Genomic DNA, 12,360 nt, shown 5'->3' on the forward strand with positions numbered 1-12,360 from the left:
CAGTCCATCCATAAGTATACTAGTATCCATCCATCTCCATTGTTTACCTGAGGTGCCTTTTAGTTGTGCCTATTAAAATATGGAGAACAAAAATGTTGAGGTTCCAAAATTAGGGAAAGATCAAGATCCACTTCCACCTCGTGCTGAAGCTGCTGCCACTAGTCATGGCCGAGACGATGAAATGCCAGCAACGTCGTCTGCCAAGGCCGATGCCCAATGTCATAGTACAGAGCATGTCAAATCCAAAACACCAAATATCAGTAAAAAAAGGACTCCAAAACCTAAAATAAAATTGTCAGAGGAGAAGCGTAAACTTGCCAATATGCCATTTACCACACGGAGTGGCAAGGAACGGCTGAGGCCCTGGCCTATGTTCATGGCTAGTGGTTCAGCTTCACATGAGGATGGAAGCACTCGGCCTCTCGCTAGAAAACTGAAAAGACTCAAGCTGGCAAAAGCACCGCAAAGAACTGTGCGTTCTTCGAAATCCCAAATCCACAAGGAGAGTCCAATTGTGTCGGTTGCGATGCCTGACCTTCCCAACACTGGACGTGAAGAGCATGCGCCTTCCACCATTTGCACGCCCCCTGCAAGTGCTGGAAGGAGCACCCGCAGTCCAGTTCCTGATAGTCAGATTGAAGATGTCAGTGTTGAAGTACACCAGGATGAGGAGGATATGGGTGTTGCTGGCGCTGGGGAGGAAATTGACCAGGAGGATTCTGATGGTGAGGTGGTTTGTTTAAGTCAGGCACCCGGGGAGACACCTGTTGTCCGTGGGAGGAATATGGCCGTTGACATGCCTGGTGAAAATACCAAAAAAATCAGCTCTTCAGTGTGGAGGTATTTCAACAGAAAAGCGGACAACAGGTGTCAAGCCGTGTGTTGCCTTTGTCAAGCTGTAATAAGTAGGGGTAAGGACGTTAACCACCTCGGAACATCCTCCCTTATACGTCACCTGCAGCGCATTCATAATAAGTCAGTGACAAGTTCAAAAACTTTGGGCGACAGCGGAAGCAGTCCACTGACCAGTAAATCCCTTCCTCTTGTAACCAAGCTCACGCAAACCACCCCACCAACTCCCTCAGTGTCAATTTCCTCCTTCCCCAGGAATGCCAATAGTCCTGCAGGCCATGTCACTGGCAATTCTGACGAGTCCTCTCCTGCCTGGGATTCCTCCGATGCATCCTTGCGTGTAACGCCTACTGCTGCTGGCGCTGCTGTTGTTGCTGCTGGGAGTCGATGGTCATCCCAGAGGGGAAGTCATAAGCCCACTTGTACTACTTCCAGTAAGCAATTGACTGTCCAACAGTCCTTTGCGAGGAAGATGAAATATCACAGCAATCATCCTGCTGCAAAGCGGATAACTGAGGCCTTGAAAACTATGTTGGTGTTAGACGTGCGTCCGGTATCCGCCGTTAGTTCACAGGGTACTAGACAATTTATTGAGGCAGTGTGCCCCCGTTACCAAATACCATCTAGGTTCCACTTCTCTAGGCAGGCGATACCGAGAATGTACACGGACGTCAGAAAAAGACTCACCAGTGTCCTAAAAAATGCAGTTGTACCCAATGTCCACTTAACCACGGACATGTGGACAAGTGGAGCAGGGCAGGGTCAGGACTATATGACTGTGACAGCCCACTGGGTAGATGTATGGACTCCCGCCGCAAGAACAGCAGCGGCGGCACCAGTAGCAGCATCTCGCAAACGCCAACTCTTTCCTAGGCAGGCTATGCTTTGTATCACCGCTTTCCAGAATACGCACACAGCTGAAAACCTCTTACGGCAACTGAGGAAGATCATCGCGGAATGGCTTACCCCAATTGGACTCTCCTGTGGATTTGTGGCATCGGACAACGCCAGCAATATTGTGTGTGCATTAAATATGGGCAAATTCCAGCACGTCCCATGTTTTGCACATACCTTGAATTTGGTGGTGCAGAATTTTTTAAAAAACGACAGGGGCGTGCAAGAGATGCTGTCGGTGGCCAGAAGAATTGCGGGACACTTTCGGCGTACAGGCACCACGTACAGAAGACTGGAGCACCACCAAAAACTACTGAACCTGCCCTGCCATCATCTGAAGCAAGAAGTGGTAACGAGGTGGAATTCAACCCTCTATATGCTTCAGAGGTTGGAGGAGCAGCAAAAGGCCATTCAAGCCTATACAATTGAGCACGATATAGGAGGTGGAATGCACCTGTCTCAAGCGCAGTGGAGAATGATTTCAACGTTGTGCAAGGTTCTGATGCCCTTTGAACTTGCCACACGTGAAGTCAGTTCAGACACTGCCAGCCTGAGTCAGGTCATTCCCCTCATCAGGCTTTTGCAGAAGAAGCTGGAGACATTGAAGGAGGAGCTAAAAGGGAGCGATTCCGCTAGGCATGTGGGACTTGTGGATGGAGCCCTTAATTCGCTTAACAAGGATTCACGGGTGGTCAATCTGTTGAAATCAGAGCACTACATTTTGGCCACCGTGCTCGATCCTAGATTTAAAGCCTACCTTGGATCTCTCTTTCCGGCAGACACAAGTCTGCTGGGGTTGAAAGACCTGCTGGTGAGAAAATTGTCAAGTCAAGCGGAACGCGACCTGTCAACATCTCCTCCTTCACATTCTCCCGCAACTGGGGGTGCGAGGAAAAGGCACAGAATTCCGAGCCCACCCGCTGGCGGTGATGCAGGGCAGTCTGGAGCGACTGCTGATGCTGACATCTGGTCCGGACTGAAGGACCTGACAACGATTACGGACATGTCGTCTACTGTCACTGCATATGATTCTCTCACCATTGAAAGAATGGTGGAGGATTATATGAGTGACCGCATCCAAGTAGGCACGTAACACAGTCCGTACTTATACTGGCAGGAAAAAGAGGCAATTTGGAGGCCCTTGCACAAACTGGCTTTATTCTACCTAAGTTGCCCTCCCACAAGTGTGTACTCCGAAAGAGTGTTTAGTGCCGCCGCTCACCTTGTCAGCAATCGGCGTACGAGGTTACATCCAGAAAATGTGGAGAAGATGATGTTCATTAAAATGAATTATAATCAATTCCTCCGTGGAGACATTGACCAGCAGCAATTGCCTCCACAAAGTACACAGGGAGCTGAGATGGTGGATTCCAGTGGGGACGAATTGATAATCTGTGAGGAGGGGGATGTACACGGTGATATATCGGAGGATGATGATGAGGTGGACATCTTGCCTCTGTAGAGCCAGTTTGTGCAAGGAGAGATTAATTGCTTCTTTTTTGGTGGGGGTCCAAACCAACCCGTCATTTCAGTCACAGTCGTGTGGCAGACCCTGTCACTGAAATGATGGGTTGGTTAAAGTGTGCATGTCCTGTTTATACAACATAAGGGTGGGTGGGAGGGCCCAAGGACAATTCCATCTTGCACCTCTTTTTTCTTTAATTTTTCTTTGCGTCATGTGCTGTTTGGGGAGTGTTTTTTGGAAGGGACATCCTGCGTGACACTGCAGTGCCACTCCTAGATGGGCCCGGTGTTTGTGTCGGCCACTAGGGTCGCTTATCTTACTCACACAGCTACCTCATTGCGCCTCTTTTTTTCTTTGCGTCATGTGCTGTTTGGGGAGGGTTTTTTGGAAGGGACATCCTGCGTGACACTGCAGTGACACTCCTAGATGGGCCCGGTGTTTGTGTCGGCCACTAGGGTCGCTTATCTTACTCACACAGCTACCTCATTGCGCCTCTTTTTTTCTTTGCGTCATGTGCTGTTTGGGGAGGGTTTTTTGGAAGGGACATCCTGCGTGACACTGCAGTGACACTCCTAGATGGGCCCGGTGTTTGTGTCGGCCACTAGGTCGCTTATCTTACTCACACAGCTACCTCATTGCGCCTCTTTTTTTCTTTGCGTCATGTGCTGTTTGGGGAGGGTTTTTTGGAAGGGACATCCTGCGTGACACTGCAGTGACACTCCTAGATGGGCCCGGTGTTTGTGTCGGCCACTAGGGTCGCTTATCTTACTCACACAGCTACCTCATTGCGCCTCTTTTTTTCTTTGCGTCATGTGCTGTTTGGGGAGGTTTTTTTGGAAGGGACATCCTGCGTGACACTGCAGTGACACTCCTAGATGGGCCCGGTGTTTGTGTCGGCCACTAGGGTCGCTTATCTTACTCACACAGCTACCTCATTGCGCCTCTTTTTTTCTTTGCGTCATGTGCTGTTTGGGGAGGGTTTTTTGGAAGGGACATCCTGCGTGACACTGCAGTGACACTCCTAGATGGGCCCGGTGTTTGTGTCGGCCACTAGGGTCGCTTATCTTACTCACACAGCTACCTCATTGCGCCTCTTTTTTTCTTTGCGTCATGTGCTGTTTGGGGAGGGTTTTTTGGAAGGGACATCCTGCGTGACACTGCAGTGACACTCCTAGATGGGCCCGGTGTTTGTGTCGGCCACTAGGGTCGCTTATCTTACTCACACAGCTACCTCATTGCGCCTCTTTTTTTCTTTGCGTCATGTGCTGTTTGGGGAGGGTTTTTTGGAAGGGACATCCTGCGTGACACTGCAGTGACACTCCTAGATGGGCCCGGTGTTTGTGTTGGCAACTAGGGTCGCTTATCTTACTTACACAGCTACCTCATTGCGCCTCTTTTTTTCTTTGCATCATGTGCTGTTTGGGGAGGGTTTTTTGGAAGGGACATCCTGCGTGACACTGCAGTGACACTCCTAGATGGGCCCGGTGTTTGTGTCGGCCACTAGGGTCGCTTATCTTACTCACACAGCTACCTCATTGCGCCTCTTTTTTTCTTTGCGTCATGTGCTGTTTGGGGAGGGTTTTTTGGAAGGGACATCCTGCGTGACACTGCAGTGACACTCCTAGATGGGCCCGGTGCTTGTGTCGGCAACTAGGGTCGCTTATCTTACTTACACAGCTTCCTCATTGCGCCTCTTTTTTTCTTTGCGTCATGTGCTGTTTGGGGAGGGTTTTTTGGAAGGGACATCCTGCGTGACACTGCAGTGACACTCCTAGATGGGCCCGGTGTTTGTGTCGGCCACTAGGGTCGCTTATCTTACTCACACAGCTACCTCATTGCGCCTCTTTTTTTCTTTGCGTCATGTGCTGTTTGGGGAGGGTTTTTTGGAAGGGACATCCTGCGTGACACTGCAGTGACACTCCTAGATGGGCCCGGTGTTTGTGTCGGCCACTAGGGTCGCTTATCTTACTCACACAGCTACCTCATTGCGCCTCTTTTTTTCTTTGCGTCATGTGCTGTTTGGGGAGGTTTTTTTGGAAGGGACATCCTGCGTGACACTGCAGTGACACTCCTAGATGGGCCCGGTGTTTGTGTCGGCCACTAGGGTCGCTTATCTTACTCACACAGCTACCTCATTGCGCCTCTTTTTTTCTTTGCGTCATGTGCTGTTTGGGGAGGGTTTTTTGGAAGGGACATCCTGCGTGACACTGCAGTGACACTCCTAGATGGGCCCGGTGTTTGTGTCGGCCACTAGGGTCGCTTATCTTACTCACACAGCTACCTCATTGCGCCTCTTTTTTTCTTTGCGTCATGTGCTGTTTGGGGAGGGTTTTTTGGAAGGGACATCCTGCGTGACACTGCAGTGACACTCCTAGATGGGCCCGGTGTTTGTGTCGGCCACTAGGGTCGCTTATCTTACTCACACAGCTACCTCATTGCGCCTCTTTTTTTCTTTGCGTCATGTGCTGTTTGGGGAGGGTTTTTTGGAAGGGACATCCTGCGTGACACTGCAGTGACACTCCTAGATGGGCCCGGTGTTTGTGTCGGCAACTAGGGTCGCTTATCTTACTTACACAGCTACCTCATTGCGCCTCTTTTTTTCTTTGCGTCATGTGCTGTTTGGGGAGGGTTTTTTGGAAGGGACATCCTGCGTGACACTGCAGTGACACTCCTAGATGGGCCCGGTGTTTGTGTCGGCCACTAGGGTCGCTTATCTTACTCACACAGCTACCTCATTGCGCCTCTTTTTTTCTTTGCGTCATGTGCTGTTTGGGGAGGGTTTTTTGGAAGGGACATCCTGCGTGACACTGCAGTGACACTCCTAGATGGGCCCGGTGTTTGTGTCGGCCACTAGGGTCGCTTATCTTACTCACACAGCTACCTCATTGCGCCTCTTTTTTTCTTTGCGTCATGTGCTGTTTGGGGAGGGTTTTTTGGAAGGGACATCCTGCGTGACACTGCAGTGACACTCCTAGATGGGCCCGGTGTTTGTGTCGGCCACTAGGGTCGCTTAGCTTAGTCATCCAGCGACCTAGGTGCAAATTTTAGGACTAAAAATAATATTGTGAGGTGTGAGGTATTCAGAATAGACTGAAAATGAGTGTAAATTATGGTTTTTGAGGTTAATAATACTTTGGGATCAAAATGACCCCCAAATTCTATGATTTAAGCTGTTTTTTAGTGTTTTTTTAAAAAAACACCCGAATCCAAAACACACCCGAATCTGACAAAAAAAATTCGGTGAGGTTTTGCCAAAACGCGGTCGAACCCAAAACTCGGCCGCGGAACCGAACCCAAAACCAAAACACAAAACCCGAAAAATTTCCGGCGCTCATCTCTAATTCAAATGTGCCCCGCTATCACGGTGATTGCGCTCATTCCAGTCTGGTTCAGGCGCGTCAAGCACCTAAACCCGACTAAAGTAATGGGTGCAATTGGGAAGAGACCCGTTTTGGCACCAAAACTGGTTTCTTTACGCGCATTTCAGCTCTCTGCCTCCAGGGGATAGTGATCTGAAATTAAGTTGTTGCGCCCGTCGGAAGTAACATTAAAATACCGCTGGCGGGCACGATAGGTGGTGGGAGGGAGGGTTGAAGATTTGAATGCAGCCCACAGACTCAGTTTCTGTGCCTTAACCCCTTCAGTGGGGGGGTTTTCGAATTGGTCATACCTCCCAGGGCAGGTTTTAAAAAAAATTTTAACCTGCGCATTGCCAGGGGTTTCAGGCGCGTTGCCAGGGGTTTTACGCATTGTCCCATGGTTTTTGTGTTCTGGGATCCATGCTCGTTGCCACGGGGAATGCTCATTGCCTAGGGATAGCTAGAGATGGCCAACGATCATCAATGATTCAAAATCATTGATGGTCTATGACTGAATAGTTTTACCATCGATGGTTCAGTGCTACCAAATTCATTGTTTTTTTCCTAAGTGTCAGGGCATGGAGCTTAGCTCCACCACCTGACACCCACTAAGCCATGCCCCCCTGGTCCGCCCGATTGTGCACTAAATCAGGGATGACCATCGATGAGTAAAAATATCAATGGATATATTCCAGATGGTTTTATACCATCGAGGTTATCCATCGATGGTGGTGACCATCGATGGATAACCCACAAATGGACATCCCCAGGGCAGCATGTGCTGGTGGGCACTAGCCCGCCAGCACAGTTATCCTCTGCCCCCATCCTCCTTACATTCCGTTCTGCCGGTGAGCGTTTGTAGAATGACGCGATTGCGTCATTCAGCAAATGCACACCGGCAAAACGGACTTTAAGGAGGATGGATGGGGAGCAGTGGCGTGTCCGGAAAATTTCTGGGGTTTGCCAGTCTGCGCATCGCAGCTGGCCCGGAAATTTTCTGAGCATGCCACTCAAGTGGTGGAAATTACCAGAGAAACTCTCCCTACCTCATGTGTTACAACTTATAAGCATACTATGCCAGCAGCACACACGTTTGTGACTTTGTATCCAACTAATACTCTGTATCCTATAAATGCTCTGCAACTTGAAACTGTTACTAGATAGGTAACAAATTGTGGATACATACTGTATGTATATGTCATACTAGTGTAAGAAAGGAGACACATACAATTACCTGAGACAATACGAATTTGTAATTTGAACTACATCTGTAACCCTTTCTTGTATTCTTTGGATAGAGAGATGATAATATTGAGCTTGTGAGAATATAAACAATATTATTTTATCAGTATTATAGAGATAACCAGGGGTTAAAGTGAGCCGGAATGGGACTTGGAGATGGAATGCAGTTCCGCCTCCCCCGGCTCACCTAACCCGATGTCCCAGCGCTGCAGGGAGATGACAGGCGCCCGCTGAGATTGCGTTACCAGCAGGCGCCCGTCTCCCTCTCCACAGTGACAGCTGGAGGCAGGAGCTCACTACTGAGATCCTGCTTCCGCCTCTGTCAGTGCGCGCTATGGGAGAGATGTCATGACGTCTCTCCCATAGTGCCGAGGAGCGGACGCCCAGAGAGGACTGCGGCGGGAGCGGGGCTTGGTGAGTATGGTGCCTCCCCCCCTCCCATATGTGTACTAGTAGCGGCGCTTCTACTAGGGGCAAGTTACTGGGGGGCTTTACTACTGGGGGCAAACTGCAAAGGGGCAAACTACTGGGGGGCTTTACTACTGGGGCAAACTACAGAGGGGCAAACTACTGGGGGGCTTCAGTACTGGGGGCAAACTACAAAGGGGCAAACTACTGGGAGGCTTTACTGCTGGGGGCAAACTACAAGGGGGCAAGCTACAAAGGGGCAAACTACTGGGGGCATTACTACAAGGGGGCAAACTACAGGGGGGCTAAACTACTGGCAGCATTACTACTGGGGGCTAAACTACAAGGTGGCATAACTACAGGAGCTAAAATACTGGAGGTATAACTACAAGGGGGCAAAATACTGGGGGCATTACTAACGGGGTAAACTACATGAGGGCTAAACAACTGGGGGCATTACCACTGGGAGGCTAAACTAAAGGGGGGAGTAAATTACTGGGGTCATAACTGCAGGGGCATTACCAGTGGGGGCATGACTACTGGGGCTAAACTACAGGGGGCTAAATGACTGGGGGCATTATTACATGCAACATTACTACTGGGGGCAATACTACACAGGGGCAATACCATTAAGGGCATTACTGATGGGGTGCACTGTTAATGAGGGCATTGTAAAGGGGCCACTTCATTAGGGGCACCACTCCTGGGGACATAAGGGGCACTACTATTGCGGGCATTGCATAAGGGGCACTACTACTGTGGGCATAGTATAAGGGGTGCTACTACTGTAGGCATTACTGTATGGGCCGACAAAGAAGCTGAGCTCCTGGTCCGCCCTCCGTCACTCCGCCCCTACCATCGCCGCTGCACTGGAAGCCCTGGTTCCAGACTCCTAGCTGTAGCGGATCTGGGACCAGGCCGGCTTTATTATCCCTGCCGCCGCATCGAGCTCCTGTGACCGCGGCGCTACTAGTTCAAATCTGTCGCTGATTGGCTGCCGGTCCGCAGCAGTTTTGAAATATTAGCGCCGTGGTCACAGGAGCTCGATGCGGCGGCAGGGATTATAAAGCCAGCCTGGTTCCAGATCCACTGCAGCCGCCCTCAGCCTCCTCTGCCGCCCCGCCCTTGGACCTCTGCATGCCCACAGCCTCCTCCTCCACACTTTCTCCGAGGCCCACAGCCTCCTCCACTCCATTATAATACAAATAAATAAACAGTTCCTGCGCACTGAAGAAGGTATATGACGCTCCTTAAAATAAAAATAAAAATAAAAAATATATAAAAAAAATAAATAAATAAATAAATCCTTCTAATTTTAAAGGATAAAATCTTATGGGGGATATATTCTTCCCACCACTTTTTCCCAAACGGAAATCTCTTAGTTTGAGGCTGGATTGTCCAAAATGGAGTCTATAAATCAAACAGTCAGAAATGTGATGAATTTCTTATCTGGTCTCCTCCCGAAAGTTTCAAACACTGGAAAAATCCTTGTAATAAGTCATCCCCACCATTTGTAGTTTCTGTCAAAGTCCTCAATCAAGGTACATGTAAGACAAATAATGGGGAATCATAGTGCAGACTTATACAAATTTATTCTTACAGTGATATTTTTCCAAATAAAATGCGTACCCAAAATGACCTTCCAGGAAGGCACAGTAAATAGCATACAGGGGTATTTATGAAGCCCCCCCTATTGAGCTGTACCTTCACCAAATCCTGGGCAACAGAGAGCACCAACGCGTTTCAACCTATACGGTCTTTGTCAAGGTGAAAAATATCACTGTAAGAATAAATTTGTTTAAGTCTGCACTATGGCCCTCATTCCGAGTTGATCGGTCGCAAGGCGAATTTAGCAGAGTTACACACGCTAAGCCTACGCCTACTGGGAGTGTATCTTAGCTTCTTAAAATTGCGACCGATGTATTCGCAATATTGCGATTACAAACTACTTTGCAGTTTCTGAGTAACTTCAACCTTACTCTGCCTGTGCGATCAGTTCAGTGCTTGTCGTTCCTGGTTTGACGTCACAAACACACCCAGCGTTCGCTCAGACACTCCCCCGTTTCTCCAGCCACTCCTGCGTTTTTTCCGGAAACGGTAGCGTTTTCATCCACACGCCCAAAAAACGCTGTGTTTCCGCCCAGTAACACCCATTTCCTGTCAATCACATTACGATCGCCGGAGCGATGAAAAAGCCGTGAGTAAAAATACTATCTTCATTGTTAAATTACTTGGCGCAGTCGCAGTGCGAATATTGCGCATGCGTACTAAGCGGATTTTCATTGCGATGCGATGAAAAATACCGACCGATCAACTCGGAATGAGGGCCTATGATTCCCCATTATTTGTCTTACATGTACCTTGATTGAGGACTTTGACAGAAACTACAAATGGTGGGGACGACTTATTACAAGGATTTTTCCAGTGTTTGAAACTTTCGGGAGGAGACCAGATAAGAAATTCATCACATTTCTGACTGTTTGATTTATAGACTCCATTTTGGACAATCCAGCCTCAAACTAAGAGATTTCCGTTTGGGAAAAAGTGTTGGGAAGAATATATCCCCCATAAGATTTTATCCTTTAAAATTAGAAGGATTTATTTATTTATTTATTTATTTATTTTATATATTTTTTATTTTTATTTTTATTTTAAGGAGCGTCATATACCTTCTTCAGTGCGCAGGAACTGTTTATTTATTTGTATTATAATTCTGTGATTGGTGTAGTCACCCTTAGTTCCAGCAGCCAGTTCACCAGCAAGGAGCGCAGGTGGTAATCTTGTTTTTTCCTTCCTCCACTCCATGCCTACAAAAGCCTACTCATCTACCGCACCGCTGACCACTGCCGCTGCTAAACAGGTAATCTTACCCTGCTGCCTTTCTCTCTCCCTAGTCCCTACTGTATGTCCTTGCTGTCACTTTCCATGTTCCTGCTGTCAATTTCCATGTCCCTGCTGTCATTTTCCATGTCCCTGCTGTCACTCTCCCTGTCACTCTGTCACTCTATAATGTGAATTCCGGCTCATACCATGTGCTATAATGTGAATTTCGGCTCATACTGTGTGCTATAATGCGAATTTTGGCTCATTCTGTGTGCTATAATGTGAATTCCGGCTCATACCATGTGCTATAATGTGAATGTCGGCTCATATTGTGAGGTGTAATGTGAATTTGGCTCATACTGTGTGGTGTAATATGAATGTGGTTCATACTGTGTGGTATAATGTGAATTTCAGCTCATACTGTGTGGTATAATGTGAATTTCGGCTTATACTGTGTGCTATAATGTGAAAGGGGTCCTACTATTGTGGTGCATAATGTGTATAAGGGGTATATGGTGTGGTAAACTACACTGAAGGGCACGCCCCCTTTTGCATGGCCACTCCCCCTTTTCAGGAGCGCGCACGGCTTCGGCACGCGCATAATTACAACCTTCACTTTTCCATGCCCCCACTTCAAAATTTCCACTTGGGTGCTACTACTGTGGGCATTATTACTATTGTGTGACCACACCCCTTTCTTTTTTGAGACCACACCCCCTTTTTGCAGCACGCGCATACGGCGCTCTCAATATCTTTATTGCATGGGCACCGTGGGGAGGGGTGTGAGTTCCACCACCTCTCTAGGACCACTTTAAGCACTGGAGATAACATTACCCGACTGTCACTATATAAACAACACTGCAAGAATGAATAAGCAGTGATAGCTATTAAATCATTACAACCAGTTACAGAGTAATATACCTATGAAGGGGTGATCCGAGTATCGCTAATTACAGTAGGATACTTAGGAGATGTATTAACCCCGGATTTGTATGTGACAATATTGGGAATAAAGCTGGTAGATTCAACCAATAGATTGATACTATTATCAATATATTATAATCAAACCCTGGAATTGGATATTCTTGAGGGCCAAAATAGATATTTCCAGCTTTAATTCCTCCAAGCTTTCGCGAACAATCTGGATACTCAGTCCTTTTTAGGAATAATAGTCTACTGTATATCATCTTTATTTTATATAGATTTCTAAGTTCCCTCTTCTCCATCTTATGAGGAGAGGTTTGGTATTTACCCAGGAGCGTTGTAAGAGAGGATGGGACCCGTGTGCAGCCTCCGTCGTGGGGCCCCTCCTCTCCG

The sequence above is a fragment of the Pseudophryne corroboree genome, chromosome 3 (genome assembly GCF_028390025.1).
Source record: "Pseudophryne corroboree isolate aPseCor3 chromosome 3, aPseCor3.hap2, whole genome shotgun sequence".
NCBI lineage: Eukaryota > Metazoa > Chordata > Amphibia > Anura > Myobatrachidae > Pseudophryne > Pseudophryne corroboree.